This window comes from Nicotiana tabacum, chromosome 22, assembly GCF_000715075.1.
Source record: "Nicotiana tabacum cultivar K326 chromosome 22, ASM71507v2, whole genome shotgun sequence".
Classification (NCBI taxonomy): Eukaryota; Viridiplantae; Streptophyta; class Magnoliopsida; order Solanales; family Solanaceae; genus Nicotiana; species Nicotiana tabacum.
The window spans coordinates 97,009,612-97,030,920 of NC_134101.1; positions in this window are offsets into that span (position 1 = coordinate 97,009,612).

Here is a 21,309-nt window from a genome sequence, read left to right on the forward strand (position 1 = left end):
TAGATTTCATATAAGATTAGAGGAACTATAGTGCTGTTGGCTTTCTTGATTCCCACAAGACCTATCTCTATATTACCATCTTTTCGCGGACAAACCACAACACCTAAGAAGGCTACCATGAAAGCTAAACCCCGCCTTGACTCCCATTTGTCTTTATTTCCGGCATGGGTTAGACCAGTGTTCGGCTCTTCAAAACTTCGGGCATTGCCATATCAATGATACAAGAACTGGAGCGCGCAATACCCTTTAGATAAATTTATGTCCTGAATATCCCAACTAATACTCAGCAAATCCAGAAATCTATGGGGGGATACCGCCCTTGGTGCCAATGGATAGCGACTTCTAAGGTTTCCGTTAGGGCCCGCATAACCCGCAACTTCCTCCAATGTAGATGTAAGCTCAAAGTCAGAGAAACGGAACACATTGCGAGTCGGGTCCCAAAAAGGTATTAAAGCTTCAATTATGTCCAACCTTGGCTTGACATTCAATAGTCCGACGAGGCCTCCCAAAACCTTTACCATTGTTTCTCTACTGCCTTTTCCTAGATCATTCCACCACATGTGGAGCTTTAAGGGGATCTCATTAAGAACTGTGAAGGGTTCAATTTCATTTGTGCTCATCCTGTATATTTATTAAGGTGATTTAATAACTCATTTTGACCTAAAAAAATAACACAATTTTTTCAAAATTTTCATTTCAAAAACAAAGCCTGGTTTTGCGGATACGGCCATTCAGCACTCCAGGAAAGAAGATTTTAAGGTTGTGTCCGCTAACCGTTAAAAAAATGATCCAAGGTGGCTGTTCTTGCAAAATCAGCTTTCCGGCGCCCTTTTGGGGACATTCGGCTCATTTTAAGCAAGAATGGCATCACCCGACATATTTGTGACACAAATCAAAATTTTGTTGTTTTTGGGCTATTCTCGCGAAAAGGGAAAGTTGGACTCGATGAGGGTTGCCTACGTATCCCACATCCGACGAGAATCAAACTGGCATAGTTCGGGCAAATAAAACTATTTTTGAAAACAAAACTCTTTTTTTCATTTCATTTTTCTCAAAAAAAAAAAAATTGGCGAAGTTTCAGTACTATTTGGACATTGTTTTTTTTTTCAAAACAAGTGATTAACTCACTCAACCCTTATACCGCTATTTTCTTTTCCAACATTTCTCTCATCATTCAAAAGCCGGTCAGCATGCGAACCCAAAGCAAATAAATGCACAAGTAGCACGTAAAATATGCATATGTATGGTTTTTTTAATTTGGTTAAACCTGTACTAGACGGACCCAACCCCTATGTTGAGTCCCCAAAATCAAATGCACGTGATGCAAACAAGCGTTCCTGCTAGGGATCCGGCATGAGGCTTTGTAATACTAGGTTTAAAACCCTGGGTGTATTGTTCTAGACCTGGCTTACCCGAGCGGACAGCTCGAGCCGGGGGGGGGGGGGCAGCGTACCGGGAATACAGAAGCTTCACCGGTTTTGCAACTTGTCCAAACCTCGTTCTAAAATTGGGATATGACTCTAACAGAAAAGAAGTCACACAAAGTGTACACTTCCCAGATGATTTTGAAGACTCAAAGAGAAGAGGGATTCGTACTGATTTTATATACAGTTCAACAATATCAAAGCGGTAAAAAGAAACAATTAGCACATTAGGCCCAAACATGTGAATAAAACCAGATGATAAATAAAGCCAAATATAACAGTTATTCTAAGCTCAAATTCTTCAACCCTGAACCAGAGATTCTGGATTCGAATGTCCCCAGCAAAGTCGCCAGAGCTATCACACCTCCTTTTTACTACACCCGGAAGGGTATAAGGGAGTTTTTTCAATTAAAGGACAATCGAAACGGGATTTATTTCAATTAAAATTGAGATTCGCCACTTGGGATAGTTTAATGGTGTCCCAAGTCATCGGTTCAAGTCCCGAATCGAGGAAAAGATTGACTTTGTATTACAGTTTGCGAGCCAGAAATTCGGGTAAGGAATTCTGTTAACCAGGAAGAAGGTGTTAGGCATTTTCGAGTTCTGTCGTTCTAGAACGGTCGCTCAACTATTATTATTGGCCTATTTATCTGATTTAAAACATTTTTGAACCTATGTGCATTTTAACTTTAAAACTACTTTAATTAATTTTAGGGAGATTTCAACGTCATCTAAAACATGATTTTGGACCATGCCACATGAAATGCACCCACAGTCTAAGACACGTTTTATTTAACATTGTTGAGATTTGAATTTAGGTCACATAAATGCGCACGCGAGTTTAGGAAGGTAAATTATTAAAGTAACGCGCCTAAAGCAACTACGCGTTTGCAACTTTGCGAGAGCCATGAAAATTCTCTAAACGACACGCCTCGATTTCTAAGGATAAATAAGATTAATTAAACGAGGGCCATGCAATTGAGATTTTTTTCCGGCATGGCGCACCTCGATTTATTTTAACCAAAAGTTTAAGAATTAACCTGTGAGGGCCACAAATTATGATTCGTCTAATGTGGCTCGCCTCCAATTCATTTAGAGAACTTAATTAATTACGGAAGAAAAGAAACCCTAGGAGTTCAACATATACTCAATGTTAAAGCCCGAACTGAATTTGCTATTAACAACCAAACAAACGAGGGAATTGGGCTAGCGAAACTCAGCAGGCCCAAAATATGCTATTTTGATTTTTACAAGTCTCTTCAGATTCAAGCCCGTGAGAGGAGCCCAGACCTCAATGAAATCACGTCTATACTGGGCTCGCGGATCGAACTCATGCAGGCACGACCAGCATTGAATTAAGGCCAATTTTCAACAGCACATATTTAATGCTAAAATGAATTACAATTCAAGATAAACTACAATTAAAACCTGAATTAATCAGTATTAACACACTATATGTATTAGCTAGGAAACTTTATCCATTACTCAACACTAACTATATTGAGAACTCAAAGCCTTATGCCTGACTACAAGAAATGTCGAGGTGAACAAGGACCCAGACTATTCTTTAACACATGTTAATTTTGGCATTAACAACCCACCCTACTGATGATAAAACCAGATGTATTTCACAATCAACCAAACATTACTTAATTTTAATATTGAACCACAGAGTTTCCAACACCAATTCCAAGGAGAAATTCATGTGATCAAACCTAAAAATAAATTAAAGATGCAAGAATCAAACTATTAGCTCGAATAATAACAACACTCACTAAATTCCAATCATAACAGTCCCAACACACAAATATTCGGGAAGGAGTTCATCTAATCTAGAATTAAATTAACAAAACCAAAGTTCAAGCATCTTCCTAAAATATACGGCATAAGTCATGTATGAATACAATAATGTCCAGGTAATCAAGCTAATTTCGACAAGAAAACACATGAACAAATCATTTAAAAACATAGGCCATTTTATTCATTATCTAAATCAACTACATGGCTTCCCTTTACATTTCATATGCTACTCAAAATGCTGAAACATACTTGAAAAATGAGAGAAAGTAAGAAATGTGAGATCAGTAGCCAAGCAGCAGCAGTCACAGCTATGAAACAGTGCCCAGAACCAATCAACAAGTAACCAAACAGCAAAATTTAGAACAGAGCTTTCAGAACCCCCAAATTCAAACCATTTCTCAACTCAAGTTCAGAATGTGAAGCTTTTAGAGATTTTAGCTCATGAAAAAGATAAAAAAAAAACCCACTTAATACAGAATTTTATCAATTTTTATCAAGGAAAAGTGCTGGAAATCAGTGCAGTTTTAGAACTTCTGCCATTTTTGGTTTTCTGGATTTTCTATCTCTTAAAGTCCCTGAGCTCTCCTTTCTCTATCTTTGTACTCTATCTCTCTGTATTCTTTAGTATCCAGTCTTTATTCCTTCTTTCTCAGTGTGTTGTTTCCTTAAATAGGCAATGGAAAATGCCTTTTGGATTCACAGAGTGCCCTTTCAACATTTAAAAATTTGATTCCACTCAATTCTTAAGATTTTAGTGCATTCAGTAGTGAAATCTAAACCCTAACACTATAGAAGCTTCTTAATTATGTGACTACTTTAAACTTATACTATTCCATTCTTATCAACATAATTAAACAAGAAGTTAAACCAAATTATTGAAACAATCCCAATTACTCTGACTTAGTGATTAAACGAGATACAATTTCACAGCCTTAAAACAAGCTGATATCCCAATTATACGAAACAAATCTACAAAACCAATCTTAAAGAAACAACAGTGAATAGAAATAATTTATACCAAAGAACTGATCGAATTTCAATTGAAATTGACCAGAAAAAGAAAAAGACGAGGAAGACGAATATCAAAATAATACTAATGAGAATAATCGTAAAAAATAGGAACGAACCCACCCTACACTTGAACTTTCAACTGATAATCCAGTTTGGTCCCCAAATAATGTCAATCATTTTTTCTTTGCCAAGAACAAACGAGCAACATTATTTTGTGACCAAACCGTCCTGAATACTTGAGAAAACTTGAAGGAGTAGTCTTGCATGTCTGAATTTGGCTTTGGGCTTTTATGGCTCGAAACCTAGATTTGAAATTCGAAGGGTTCAGGCCATGTTCGAGAGAAACAGAGCAAGGATTTGGGAAGACGAGAGGGTATGGTGGCGGCTGGTCTCTACAGTTTAGGTTAGGGAGATGAGAGATGAGATGGGGGGGGAGGGGTGGGTTCTGAGGGGGGCGGGGTCCGTTTGGGTAATTATATACTGGGGGTGGAATTGGATCCAGGCCGTTCGATCAAACGAGATCAACGGCTTGGATATTTTGATTAATTTGAACGATGTCGTTTATTAGGATTAGAGGCTGGATCGGATTTAGGGGGAAACGGTTCAGGGTCGGGTTAAAAGGGTAATGGGTTAAGTCCTGGCCGTTGGATGTGGGGAATGGACGGTTGAGATTGGTTGACACTGAAACGACGTCGTTTGAGTCGTCTCTGAGGTTTGAATTGAACGGATCGAGTATGACATGGGTTTTTGGCTGGTTTTGGTTGGGTATTCGGTGTATTTGATTTGGACTTGGGGATTAAATTGAATTGGCCCAAGAATTCCTTTCCCTTTCTATTTATTTCCAAACTATTTTCTTCTCAAAATTAATTTAAATACTAAATTGATCCATAAACCAAATTATTCCACCAAATTAACTTAATTATCTCTAGATAATAATTAACCCAATTAATTAAGTACCAAATCAAAGGAAAAACTACTAAAATTCAAGACTAAAAATAAAAAAAAACAAGAATAAACTACACGTGGCCTGATAGGCTTAGTTGGTCTTTTTAATTTTTGATTTTGATGTAATAACAGCACTGCGGACCGGAACCTCGACGGCACCTCAATCGGCTCTCCACCTCGATATACTCCATCACCTCATTCACTTCTGAACTACACGAGGCCTGATTCCTTTATAGTCAAGGATATGTAGGCAGCTCAACTACCATGGCTCGATCACATTCTCCATTCTTCTAGGTTTTGGTCTCTCTAAATAAGGGTCGGGTCAAAAAACCTGTCTCGTCGTTCTTTGTCTGAAAACTCTTCGAGTTTCCAGTCAAAGAGGGGCAGTTGTAGACGTGTAATTTTTTATCCTCCCCAAGATTTTACACATTTTAGCGTTAAATATTTAGTTTAGGTCTAATATTGATATTTTAAATTATTTTGACTCTTTTACTTTATTTTTATCACAAAAAATAAAAATTACAAAAAAAAATTCATCTTTAGGTTAAAGTCAATTAGTATATTTATATTTATAGTATTATAACATTTGAAAATACAAAAAAAAATTAGTTTCACTTGTAGTATTTAGTTTTATATTCGTTTATTTTAATTTAGAGTGATTTTTATATTTTTATATATACATTGTATTATTTGGTGCGAGATTTAATCCTAGCCATCTATTTCCTTCTAATCCAATGTCCATCATCACTTCCCACCTCCATATAAAATACCCAATTATAGAAACCCTACCCTAAGTTTTCAATTCCTAGATCTATACCTAGCTAAAACAAAAAGTCCTATACCAAAAAAAAAAGACTCAGCGCCCACCACCCCTTTTAACCAAAAACCACAGAAAATCCAAAAGCTATCAACCCCTTTCCAGATTCCGTCGATCTCTCTTTGTTCTTTCAGAGAGACCACTACCGTTTGGCAGTAAACCAAAATCCTTTTCCCCATTCCAATCCAAAATTTGACTAGAAGGATATTTTACAAGTACATGAGATGCATAAAAAATATATTTTTTTACAAGTACAAGGAAAATGTCTCTTGGAAATTTTAATACTTGAAATGTCTTGACAAGCTAAGTTGATCTTTCTGCACCAAATTCCTTGACAAGCTAAGTTGATCTTTCTGCACCAAATACGCTGAATAACTCGACTATCATTATTCAGTGTGATTCTCCAATATGTAATTTTTTCGGTGTCGATTCGAGGTTCTAGTTCGCGATTTCGGCGTTTTAGTCCAACAATTGTTTTATTGTTATCCCGATTGATTTGCAATTTTCAGCTTTGTTCATCAATAGAAGGTCCATTTCTCAATTTTTATTCTCATTTTATTGTGTTATGATATCTTGGTGCGCGTGTTGGTTGATTTGTGATTCTATGTTGTTTGAGTAGCATGTCTTAGTTTTCCTTTAAATTGTTTTAATTAGTTTTTATTTCGATTCTGATGCATGTGGTCTTGAATTCATGAATAAATGCTTTTAATCGGGTGGATAAAAAAATTGGAGTTGTTTCTTTCTCAGCAAGGAATAAGAATGAGCCATAAAGTAGGTCTTGGACCATAAAGAATCTGGCCAAGTAATAGATTGTGTTAGCTAGGCTATTTGCTCCCCAGTAATATCTTGTTCGTAAATTTTGCATCACAATGATCTCAAAATTTAGGAACAATAATGAACATCGTTGGAGTGCTTTAGGCGCATTTTGAATTTATTATCGTGATTATGTACACGTTCGAGTGACATAGCCACGATTTCCAAAATTAAAACCAAGGTATGCATTCGCGCAACTTTAGACGCAACAATCTTAATTAACAAAAGCATGATTAATTGTGTACACATACGCGTGATATGATTTTTGACGCGCCAAACAAAATGAATACATGTACGCGTGATTCGTTTCAAATAAAAGTGGTAAAAGGTAAAATGCACATAGGTTCTAAAATACGTAATTAAACAATTTAATTGAGCCAGGTATGATTAAAAAGACCATGCTAAAACTACAGAACCCGAAAATGCCTAACACCTTATCCCGGGTTAACAGAATTTCTTACCCGGATTTCTGTGTTCGCACACCATAAATAGAGTCATCTTCCTCGATTCGGGATTTTAAACCGATGACTTGGGATACCATAAATTATTCCAAGTGGCGACTCTGAATCTAATAATTAATCCCGTTTCGATTGTCACTTTAATTGGAAAAACTTCTTTATATCCTCTGGGGCGGTAAAAAGGAGGTGTGACAGTGATCAACTTCTAACGCTGGTAACAAATCAAGGAACTGCTTATTTGCCAAGAACCTATCAAGCCTCTTAAAGATGCGCATTCCACCAAGTATACAAGATCTCTTTGAAACCAAGATCATACATTGCACATGTGTCCACACAATATGTAAAGTCTTATACTTCAGTCAAATAAACTAGAAGTCCCCCATATTTCTCCTTCTCAGATAAAATCACATTGAAATCCCCTCCAGCAAGCCATGGGTATTCAATATCTGAGGCTAAGTGATACATGGAATCGCAAAGCTCAATTATTTCTATAGCATCACATTTGGCATACATTAATGTCACATATAATTTCCTATTTAAATTCATATGAAACAGCTTCAATGTCATTTGTTGTTCCATGTCTATCACAATGTCTATATAAATTTCTTCATCAATAAAAGCCCATATCTTGCCATTTACATTAGCATAGGCAACATGGGTCCCTAGTTTTCTTCTATACTCCTCCAGCTTGTTTATATTTTTCCAAAGTTCCATAAATCCAATCAAGTAAAAATTGTACTTTCTATGTAGGTTAAGAAACCTATTGAAAGCTTTTTGTGTGTTAATCGACCTCATATTCTATACTAGTTCATTATTCATAATATTATTTCGAAGTAGAGACCGCACACCTTTTTGGTTGCACCCTTTGGGGTACATTGTCCTTGATGTCTTTCTTTTAGTTCCTTGCAATTTTACCAGCTGATTACTTCTTATCCACTCTTGGGAGATATATCACCATCTTTTTCTACTTGTTTGAGATTAGCTATAGTAGATTCCTCATCAATGTCTTCCCCCAAGTCTTTCTGTTCATATTGTGCATCATCAACCACCTGTAGGGCTAAAGGATTTAGTTAATGATTTTTGGATATCATTCTGAATTCCCTTTGAACATTATTGTTAATTAGAATTCCTTTAGATAAGATCCCACTTGTGACACTGAAAGTTTTCCAAGCTACAAAACCAGGATTTTCAATAGTAGTAATAGCTAGTTGTAAAGCAAAATTACTTTTCCCGGATTCCACATTGCTAGCATTAGGGACCAACTCAATTTGATCAGTTGACATCGTTAGAGCCTATTTCAACAATCTAAAATTAATCTCCCTAGTCTTCATATCCTCTTGTATGGATCGAAATTGCAAACTATAAATATCACCCAGACTAGGGTTCACTGTAGATTCAAACGTAGAAATTACTGTTCCTTTGCCTTGTGGTACCTTCCCAGCATCTGTATGATTAGGGGACCTCACTGTATGCTCAATGACATCAATCTGAACCTTCCCATGTTGATTTCTTGCTGAAAATTCCACTAGATCACTTCTAACGATTGCCAAAACCTGGGCAGTATCCCTAGGGTTTACTGTTCCATTGGTGTTCTTCTTAGCTAAAGCTTTACTCTTCTATATTTGTATCCTGACCTATTCCAACCATTTTATCATCTGTTGTTTTCCTATCCCCTTCCCCATCTTCCACCCTAGATTTTGAAATCTTAGGGTTTACTGTAGACTCAGGGCTCAAACTTGATGGAAAATCTGTTTGATTTTTATGTCTTTCTTCTTTTCTTTTGGGACTAAAATTTGCATTTGTATCATTCTCCATAATCTCTACCTCATCACTCCACAAAGTTGTACTAGTACTAGCCTCAATATTAGTCTCATGCTCCTTAGAGTCATCATAAGTTTATGATGGAATTTCCTGGGAAGAATTGTTAATTGTTACGTTCATCTCCCTAAACTCCTCCTTACTCGTGCCAAATCATCTGTGAACCCACTCAATTGTGGATTCCTTCTTGTTTGCCTCTATGCCAATCCCAACAAGACGAGGACAATGAACTTGTTTTGACGTAGTTAGTGAACCTACGTTCATTGAAGATTCTTTCCTAGTAGGAGCAGGGTTAGCCTTTTTAACCTCATTCTGCTCCTTGTTAAGTGCTTTTTACACTGCTTCCTTATTTACTTATTTTAGTACTTTGATCTCACCTTCTTCTAACAAGGCAAACTTGTTACTAGATTGAAATGGCACATTAGACTTTTCTTTCCCAGCACCATCCAATTTACCAGTTGATTCTTGTTTTTCACCTCCTTCTTGTCCTTTGAATTCATAACATCACCACTCCCAGCCTCATCAATTATTTACCCTCTACTATCCCTTTGATACTTGTTCTTTATTTTTTGCACTCTCTCATTCCTTGTAGCATTTGAAAATGGATTACCCATAACGTTTCCACTTGTTAAGACCTTCGTAGAGCCTGCACAAGTTTAAGTAACACTACTTTGCACAATAATATTCTTCTCCTTGCCTTGCTCCTCAACAACATCCTCTTGTTTCTTGTGTAATTGTGGATTAATCACCCAGCATTGTTGTTCGTTATGGCCTTGCTTCTTGCATGTTTTAAAGTATTTAGGAACATAATCGTATTTAATTTTGATCCACTTCGATTCCTCAGGGCCGGTTTTATCTTCCCCCTCCACAATCTTAATTCTCTGTGGAAAATTAGCAAATAAATTCACCTCAACTTTAACCTTAGCAAAACTTGGCCATGTACCATTTTGAGTTTCCATGTCTACATGTAATGGTTTACCAACTGCCCTAGTTAAAGAAAATACATAATCTTTACCAAAAAAGTTAGAAGGCAAATCTAAGAACTAAATCCGAGTTATAGCAATTAAGGTCTCTTCATTAGGTTTCCACCATGGGCTCAATTTGGTACACCTCATCTGCCACATCCCTGTGCCTTCAAATAAAAAGTAGGCTTCGATAAGAGATGAATATAGTCTTCTATTAGTGATAGCTTAATAAGAACATGAGAATCCTCAATCAATCCAATCGATCAAGGCCTTTTAGTTCACATTGTAGAGGAATAGCTTTACGTAACTCCTAGATAATAGGCTTTGCATATGAGAAGTTGCCAAGAACAACAAGTTAAAGTCCTTATTGCACAAAGGATTGCCTCACCTCCGTCTTCTTCCAATGTACAATGGGTCATGAAGATACTCGATTGGTTATAGAGCTACACTAGGCAACGTCTGCATGGAAGCATTTAATGAACTAGATTTGACTAATTGTGCATAGTTTTGCATTGTGTTTGGGGTATGGATTTGGGGGGGGGGGTTGTATGGGTGGTGGTATAGATGACTGACCAACCTCTGTAGGAGGCTGGCCAATGGCCTGGGCAGCTATTGAAGAGCTGCTCAATGTAGAATCTTACCAAAGGCCAGAACTCTTGTTAGGGTTCACTTATAGTAGAATCTTACCTCCAAGATGAAGACCTAATGAGTTTTTCTTGTTAATTCTCCATGCCTTGAGCAAGAATTGATGAATAATTTGTTTGGGAACCCTCTCTCACTCTAGAGCACTTCCTCATTCTCAAAATATGATATTTTCCCTTTTTTAGAAATAATGATAATAAAACTGAACTTCTATACAAAGAGTTCCCAAGGACTGGTAGTACAAGTTATGAGTCACTAACTCTTAGATTTTTTCAAAACTAAATTGAAATAATTACAACATCTGTTTGAAGTGTAAAGGAATAGAATCTGAATCTAATGCTACCAAGGACAAGTGATAGCCATAAATGGAATATAGGTACATCTTCAATGTCAGCCCTCACCGTGCACAACATACCAATGCAAGTGTTCTCTTTACAATTGGTCCTTAATGGCTATATATTACGACATAGGGTCAGGTTATGAAATTAGAAAAAATGAAGCCTCGATGCAAATCTGCGATCATATATGCAACCACATAACACTTCTGCGGTTTGTAAAATGGAATACGTAATGGCCCTTTGGAACATGGCATCTTTGTGCAAGTATGCGACAGGTCTGGGGTCCGCAGACTAATTCTGTGATCGCAGAAATGACCGCAGAACGTCCTTCCGAAATTTTTATTCCTGGTTTATGTGACGGATATGCGGACAGAAAAACGGTTATGCGGTCACATAGTTGACCGCAAAATACTTCCAAAATTTGCCCATTTCTTTGCTTCACTCTATGACTGATTTGCGGTCTATAGATTAGTTCTGCGGTCGCATAATGGACAGCAATAATGCCCCATTTTGCAATATTTTTTCTTCAATTCCCCAACACTCTGTTCAACCCAAAATGTTTGCTCGCCGCGAAGAATCTCTATAATCCTCAACACCTAAGTCCACCTTGGCATCACGATACCCTAAGTTCTAGGTGAAATTTTTACGGGGCCTTATAGAATGGGTGATCAAATTTTTAGTTTCGTTGTATTCCGAGGTGCGTGCCATCGGTTGACTTTTTTGATTTTGATTAAAGATCTTACTTGTATCACTTGGAACTATTTTCTTTATTTTTTATTAGTAATATTAGGTAATTTTGGCTAGATTCGAGCCTTCCGGAGGTTGGGTTTCACAACAAGTGCTTATTAGTGGATTGATTTAGCTTATTTGAGGTAAGTATCTTGGCTAAACTTATGTGGGAAAAATACCCCTTAGGTGCTAGCTCTAATTGTTAATTTCTATGATGTGTTAAGTGGCGTGAACATGATGTGACGAGCGTGTATACGGGCCATGTGTTTGGATTTGAACGGAATATACTGTAGGGTATTCCTATGCCTTAATATTATAATGAGCTATATATGAAAATTTTGAAATCACTTTATGACTATTTGGTCATGCTAATTCATTGACTTAGCCACATAAATGCTTTATAATGAACATTCCTCCGCTGTTATGATTACTTGTTATGTCCTCGTGTACGGTTGTTGAAACTTGTGAACTTATACTTTGATGACCCTTTGGAACTATTGTTATGATATCGTGGCACTTTGCATAATTGTTATGAGGTATCGTAGAACTTGTCGACATGTTGAGCAAATTGATTGGGGGTGTCAGCATGAGATTTTGCCGTGCGATTCCTTTGTCTATGGTTGTGAGCGTGGGGAGAAATAAAGGTGGCATTATCTCGGACTGGCCACCTGACGAAATAAGATTGGCTATATGCGTATGTGGGGAAATAAGGCTGGTATATAATTTTCATATGCACATATAGGGTAATAAGAGTGGCATTTTGATGATGTTATGTGATATTTTTGGATGTTGTCATTGTTGTTGTATTTGTGTTGTTTTCGAAAGCTTACGTTTGGCACTTACTTGAGTTTATTGTTGTATTTGACATTTCGTCACATGCCATACCTCTATTTTGATGTCCGTGATCAAAGTGATTTTACTACTATGAGTTGTTATTACTTGTTCTAAATGAGTTAAGATTATGCTTTTCAGTTATATTTCAATTATCAACTTTTTCGATATATTTATTGCACAGGTTGTTTGTCTAGAGAGTATCAAATGACTCGAACCTCATAACTACTTCACCGAGGTTAGTCTAGATACTTACTGGGTACCGATTGTGGTGTAATCATACTATGCTTCTGGATTTTTTGTGCAGATCTAGGTACATTGGACCGGACTGATCGGTAGTGAGGCGTTGCACACATCGAAGATTTCAAGGTATACATGCATGATCTGATTGTAGGCCTCAGAGTCACCCTCTTATTTTATTTCTACTATTTATGTATTTTAGACAGTACTATTTGTTAGAGCTTGTGACTTTGTACCACCTAGTTCTAGGATATTATGTTGAGTATTTGCTGCTTTGGCCTATTAAACTCCCTTTTTGTTAATTCGTGGTTTCATCATTTAAAATAATATTGAGTGACGGGCTTACCTTTTTGGGAGACTAGGTGCTATCACGACTCCTAAGGAGGAATTTTGGTTTGTCACAAATAATGGAAACCAATAGAAATAATACCACTAAAACCATCCCACATCTGGTGTCATTAATTACATAAGCTCTACAAATTCATTAAATGCATACTCTGATAAAAGGTACATATTTTTTTGAAAGATAGAACAATAATAGCATAATCAAAGGGAGAAGGTCTCCAAGGATCTGGTACTGGTGCAACTTGCTAATGATCACCTCTCTCGGCGGTACCTGGATCTATGCATAAAGTGTAGAATGTAGTATGTGTACAATTAACTCAATAAGTAATAAGTCTAACCACGACCTGAAAGCAGTTAGGAGCTCAGCAAGGTCAAATACCCATCTCCAATAAGCAATTACAACATTAACAGAATAATAATTGTAAATACAAGTAGCTAAAGCAATATTAAATTAGATATTTTCATTCATAGAAATAATATAGACATTCTTTTCAAGAATATCAATTAAATCCTAAACTCTTTAACATAAGTCATCCAAACATGGTTTCATCAACTTAATAGTGACTCCAAATCCAACACATTAAATAAGGACTTCAAGTACCAATAAGAATAAAATAAGGGATCAAATCACGGCGCCTGCATGACAAGTATGTATGCTAAAATTAACAATATCATAGTTAAATCATCAAGTATAACATATCTCGACATTTACACCATGCCTGGCACAATTGCTCGTAGGTCCCACACTCAGCAACAACACCATTTCGCACTGCACGGGTTCCTAACACAAGTCCCTCACCCAAGTACCTATGTGACCATGTTCTTGTGCCCACAATTATTACCTGACTCTAGAGAGACGGGTCCTTCCCCAAGCGCTGATCGGATATATGTCAACGATCAATGTCATATAGCCTAACATGGGGACTAGCACACGCGCCACCCTATAATCAATACCATTTAGTCCCAATGTGGATCCTGGCGTACGCGTCATATCATAATTAATACCAAATCGGCACTATGGCCCCAATTTTATGCCACGCTCCAAACCTGAAAAGGCATGGCTAGCACCCGGTGCCATACTCGGCCCGAGCATACCAATCGGTAACTATGAACTCTATAGGAATAACCCTCAACTTAGGTCGATGAGGCCACATTCTGAATTATCTAAAAATAGTGTTTACAACTAGCAATAACAAACTAAACATCTAAATAGAGCTGGTAAGGCCATAATACTGATATAACAAATGTACAGGACTCATCTACAAGCCTCTAGGGATAACTGAACTATATCATGGTCGGCACAGGGCCTCGACCTACCCATCAAACCTGTATATATAAAATGGACTCCAAGATATAGACCTAGTAACTCCGAGGAAGTGGAGTTTATTAACCAAGTTGATGTGTGACTTTGTCAACTATGAAGGTCTATCCAGTTGTCTATCAAAATCTGTAGGCATGAAATGCAGCGTCCCTAGCAAAAGGGACGCTAGTACAAAATAATGTATTGAGTATGTAAGGCAACAAAATAACTTAAAGCTGAAACGGAATTGATAATATAATAACTAAAAGTACCTGGGAGTCAAATATAATTTGAAAATATGCTTACCTACTAATACTTACTCATCTCTCTCAATATAGTAAGTAAAATAATTGTCCAGCCCTATAAGGCTCGGTATGTGTAACTGCTCTGCCGTAGTAGGCTCGCTCATAGGCACTCGGCCATACTAAGCTCTGTATATCGACCATTCTAGGCTCACTCATAGGCACTCAGCCATAGTAAGCTCGGTATATAACTTACCATCTGATCAGAGGTTGCCCAATAGAGTCCTGCCCATCGATTATTACTCGATGTGGTAAAACTACTGTAATACCATGTGTGTGTGTGTGTATATTCTCTACTCTCTTGGCTGAAAGAAAACAAAACAAAACTGAATATGAAGTCCAGATAAGGGACTTATGAGACTAGCATAATGTACATTAATTCAGGAATAAGAATTTCTCTTTATGCCTCATTATCAAATGCATGTAGTTATGGGATCATGCCAAAATGAAGAAAATTTTTAGCCATAACATACTTTATCACAATCTTTCCAATCACCAAGTTGAAATTTTCTTTGCACCTTAATCTACAACAACAACAATAATACTATCATTAAGTTACGAAAGGTACAACTATTGCACATCGAACGACAAACTTATTTTGTATTTAGACGGACATCATCTCCCCTATAATTCTTACTTCCTCCGAATTCAAGATAACACCAACAACACAATAAAATAAAAATAACAACATATTTACATTATTTTCCAACTTTATATATACCATATAATAATACAAAACAACCCAACACACCCCAATCTCTCCATACACAAAATGACCACCGCAGTAGTGTCAAACAATCCGAAAATGTTACGATGAACGACCAGCCCACCACCCTGCATTTATGTGGTGTTTCTACACACCATTCCTCCTCCAAATTCCATAAAACAATATTAAAACACAAAATCCAATAATAACATAAAACAGTCCACCAAACAGTCTGCTACAAGTGAATATTTCGAACTCACGGCTTTCAATCACCGTCTCGTGAGTTTTTAAAATTATAAAATAACTTTTCACACACATCCAACAGAAAAAATAGATGAAAGAGAGCAGTAAACTTACCTTATCTGTTGAATAACTCATCTCCTATCTTGGTACTTCAAACACAAAGTTTTTCTTCCAACTAGAACTTGAAAAAGAGAAAAATTCAATTAGGGTTTGTGTTCAATTTTTTGGGAGGATGTTTGCAGGGATTTAAGTCTTTTTATTGTTCCCTCTTATCAGTGTATTATATGAACAAAATAGGCCTTTAAAAGGTCTCTTTGGAAGACCCAAACTGGACCATTTTTGGACTCTCATTTAAGCAAGTAGGTGACACACCTACTTGTCACCTAACAGTTTGCGCGGTTTCGCAAAAATGCATATATCTCTTTACTCCGATGCCGTATTGACAAACGGTGAAATTTGTTATAAAGCAGACTCATAGATATTCAAAATGATGGGTGGAACATCCCGTAAATCTAATTATATAATCTAAGTATGTCGGGAGAAAATCACATTTACATGTGACCCAAATTTCAATAAAATCTTTGAACGTAACTTGTGATGACTTTCATCGACTATTGCTCCACAACTTACTTGACTTCAAAACACAACACACAACTATCAGACGACTAACATAACTCATAAAATATCCTCCTTATCATGTTAAGCACCCTTGTCTCATCTTAAAAGTAGATGTTATAACATTCCCAACTTGTCGACTTTCGACGAATTATTATTTTCTTTAATTTCTTAGCTTCTAAACCTTCCAACCCTCTTTGTACTTGTTTTTAATGATCTTCAATATCTGTAACATACGAGGTAACATGATAATTTAATTTATATACTTTCAAAGATGATCTCATTTTCGGTCTTACATTAGTTTACTTACGACGCACTTTTACGTACGAAAACATGGGGTGTAACAGTTTAGTCATCAACTGCTCAGGTATCAAATATTCACATATCACAGCACTCAACTCATACATGTCACACATATAAGGGCATCAATATCATGTGAGATAACATATAAAGATAATACACATATATAGAATCATGACTTAGAGTATGAGTACATTTAAGGAAATAGCTCAAAATAGCAAAATTAGCCCTATCATGTCTCAAACAAACAAGCACATAGCCTACACATGATTTCTAGCGTGAATAATAGTCCAAGTATTCATACAAGAATAGAAAACACGGATATAACGAGGAATGATTGAAAACAAGACACATAATAGCCTTAGATTTTCCTGGATCATGAATACTCTTAGTGTACGCATATATGCACATTGCCTAGCATGTGCATCACCCCCAATACATCCCAAATATCATATACAATGTTGGAATTACCCTCAAACCAAGTTTAGACATGTTCCTTACCTCAAAGCACGTGAATCAATACTCCAAAAATTCCATCCCATGCAACTCGACCTCCCAACAACTCGAATCGAGTAAAAAACAACTCAATATCGTCAAATACCACTATAGAAATCAACAACAACAACCCAGTAATAAGCCCACTAGTGGGGTCTAGGGAGGGTAGAGTGTAGCGGACCTTACCACTACCCCGAAGGGTATTTATGGGAGACCCTAGGATCAGAGACAAATAATTTTAACAACAACATAAACCAGACAAATAATACTAGCACTATAAGAGACAACAAATATGTGGAAGGACAATAATTATGATAATAACAAAATTGACAATAAACATAAAAATAACATGATGAAACAAGAACTGATAACAGCCCTAGATAAAACACTATCATACTATCCGGAACAACAAAGAGAAATGCTCAACTACTCCTTAACCTGCAACCTAATGCTCGACCTCCACACTTCTCTATCTAGGGCCATGTCCTCAAAAATCTGAAGTTGCACCATGTCTTGCCAAATCACATCGCCTAATACTTCTTAGGCCACCCCTACATCTTCTCGTACTTGTCAAAGCAAACCTTTCACACCTCCTAACCGGACCATCTAGGATCCTCCTCCGCATGTGCCCGAACTATCTAAGCCTCGGTTCCCCCATCTTGCCCGAACTAGTGTGCCCTCATATCCATCTGAACATCCTCATTTCGGTTACTTTCATCTTCTGGATATGAGGATTCTTGATAGGCCAACACTCAGCCCATACAGCATGGTCTGTCTAACGACCACTCTATAGCATTTACCTTTATGTTTTAGTGGTACCTTCTTGTCACAGAGGACTCTAGACGCTAACCTCCATCTCATCCGCCCCACCTTAATACGGTGTCTGACATTCCCGTCGATCTCCCCATCTATCTTGATAATTGACCCTAGGTACTTGAAAATTTCTCTATTAGGGATTACTTGCGAGTCAAGCCTCACTTCCACGTCCGCTTCCCCTAACACTTTGCTGAACTTGCACTCCATCCGTCTTGGTCTTACTTAACTTGAAACCTTTAGACTCCAGGACCTGCCTCTATACCTCAAGCCTCTCATTAACGCTACCTCTCGTCTTATCAATCAGAACTATATCATCAACGAACAACATACACCATGGCACCTCCCCTTGAATATGGTGTGTGCATCCATCACCAAGTGAAATAAGAACGGGTTGAGCATAGATCATTGGTGTAACCCAATAACCACCGAAAAAGGCTTTGAGTCACCTCCCATAGTCCTAATCCGAGTCTTAGCTTTATCTTACAAATCATTTATTGCCCTAATATAAGCTATTGACACACCTTTCACCTCCAAGCATCTCCAGAGGACGTCTCTAGCGACCTTGTGATATGCCTACTCTAGATTAATAAACACCATGTGAAAATACATCTTCCTATCTCTCTACTATTCCACCAACCTCCTGACAAGGTGAATAGCTTCCGTAGTAAAATGACCTGGCATAAACCTAAACTGGTTTTCTGATATAGACACTGCCCTCCTTACCCTCACTTCCACCATCCTCTCCTAAACATTCATGGTATGACTTAGTAACTTAATACCCCTATAGTTGTTACAATTCTTGATTTACCCTTTGTTCTTGTACAACGAGATCATCGTATTCCACCTCCACTCACCTGGCATCCTCTTCGTCATGGAAATAATGTTACACAGCTCAGTCAATCACTCCAAGCCTGCTCTACCCACATAACTCCACCTTAAAACGACTACAGTACCTAAAGATTTAGTGACTCTCGGAGTGCCCCAAATCACCTAACATGATTTTTCCGTCCCCTCTTCATTTAGAAGTCTATGAAAGTATGACTGACATATTTGCTTAATACAGGCCCCTTCCTTCAATACACAACCTTCCTCATCTTTGATGCACCTCACTTGATCCAGATCACGAGCCTTCCTCTCTGTCGCTTTGACCAACCGAAATAACTTCTTGTCCCTACCTTTATCCCCTAGTTCCTCATACAGCAACCCAAATAGAGCAGTCTTAGCTTCTGTGATGGCTAATTTTGCCTCCCCCTAGCATCCTTATACTTTTCTCTATTTTCTCTCCTCTGCTCCTCATTGATGCTCTCCACTAACTTAAGATAAGCCGCTTTCTTTGCTTCCACTTTACTTTGGACCGCGTCATTCCACCACGAGTCGTCTAGGTGCCCGCCTGAGTATCCCTACGTGACCCCTAACACCCTTCTTGCTGCCTCTTTTATAAAGTCTGCCATCACCGTCCACATAACGTAGCATCCACATCACTCTTCCCGGCTCCCATAGCCGCAAACCTCCCCTCCAACTCCTGTGCATTATCCTTAGTTAAGACTCCTCACCTAATCCTTGGTTGGCCTTGTACAAACTTCTTTTTCCTTTTTATCAAGATACTGACGTCCATTACCAAAAGTTTATGTTGTGTGGTAAGGTTCTCACTCGGGATCACCTTACAATCCTCACACAATCCATTTTGACACCACCTTAGGAGAAGATAATCAACCTGAGTCTTAGCTACCATACTCCGAAAATTAATCAAATGCTCATCCCTCTTTGGAAAAAAATAGTTCATGATCACTAACTCAAAAGCTCTAGCAAAATCCTACAATGAAGTACCTCCGACATTCCTAACCCCAAAGCTGAAGCCACCGTGCACCTCACTATAGCCACCAGCAGATGACCTAATATGCCAATTAAAATCCCGTCCTATAAATAACTTCTCTGTACGTAGAGTATACCGCACCATCTCATCTAGCGCCTCCCAAAAACGCCTTTTAACCTCCTCATGAAAGCCCACTTGCGGTGCATAAGTACTAATGACAGTCAGAGTGATCCCTCCAATTGCTAACTTAATTGCCATCAATCTATCACTCACCGACCTAACCTCTACTACCGACTCTCTGAGCTCCCTATCTACTAATATACCCACTCCATTCTTGCCCTTCACACCTCCGGACTACCACAACTTATTCCCGTTGGCATTCCTCGCCTTCGATCCTACCCACCTAGTCTCATGGACACAAGCTATATTGATCTTTCTTTTATAGAGAATCTTCACCAGCTCTATTGAGTTACCCGTCAATGTCCCTATATTCCGGGACCCAATTTTCAACCTATAGGCACCCTTGTTCCCCTTACCCTCTCTAGGCCCCATCCTACCCTCTGACCCTTTCCGTAACCCCTGCCTCGCCACATGCCTTCCCCGAGGACATGACCCTATATTGCCATTACAAACTATAGTCGCTATACCTACATAGGTTTTTGCACTACTAAAATGACTAGACTAATTACGTACTACTACTGTGACAAATAAACTAATCACATGAGAGAGATAAATAGGAGGCAGGAGGTGCCAATTCCCGAAAATATAACTTGGACTTTTGACTTAGTATACTCCCGATGTTGTGGAACCTGATGTTCTACCCTTGTTCCTGCCAGCCGACCTGCTATGTTGCTTTTGAGCGTGCACCTCCTTCCTGTCACCAAAAAGCCATAAAAATTGCACCTACAACACCCACAACACATAACGGGACTAAAACAAATAGGATACGGTAGAGTTTACACCTTCACCACTGGTGGTACACAGATCTAGTGGTGGCTCAATTGTACTCACCAGACCGATATGATGTTGTTGGAGAACAGCGACATTGCAGGGACACAACGGACAGAGAAAGGTATAAAGAATAGGAGACAAAAGGAATGGCACCGGCATGGGATGGATGCTATTCTTCTTGTCACGCCAGAGCAGGTGTAAGAGGGTCTTGCCGGCGCTGGAGGGTTTGCCGGAAATTTGCTGCTAGGTTAAGAAGGGGGAGAAGAGGAAAGGGGAAGAAAGATAGAGGGGTGGAGAGAGAGAATAGAGAGAGAGGAGAGAGAGGGGGTGTGGGGCTTACTTGGACTACCCATCACACCGGAGTCGGCACTGGATGTAATGATCAAAAAGTGTCGAAGAGAGAGAAAGGGAGATAAGCTCATAAGATAGAAAAGAGCGTCTGCTTTGATTGTAGTGTAGCACCGGAAAAAGTCCTGCAATAGAAATCAATTCGAAGAAATAAAACTCCAATCTTTATCAAAAATTGAAAAAGACCAACCAAAAGGTGATCCTAGGAACTCACCCCAAAACAAAATAAAAATCATAAATCCCA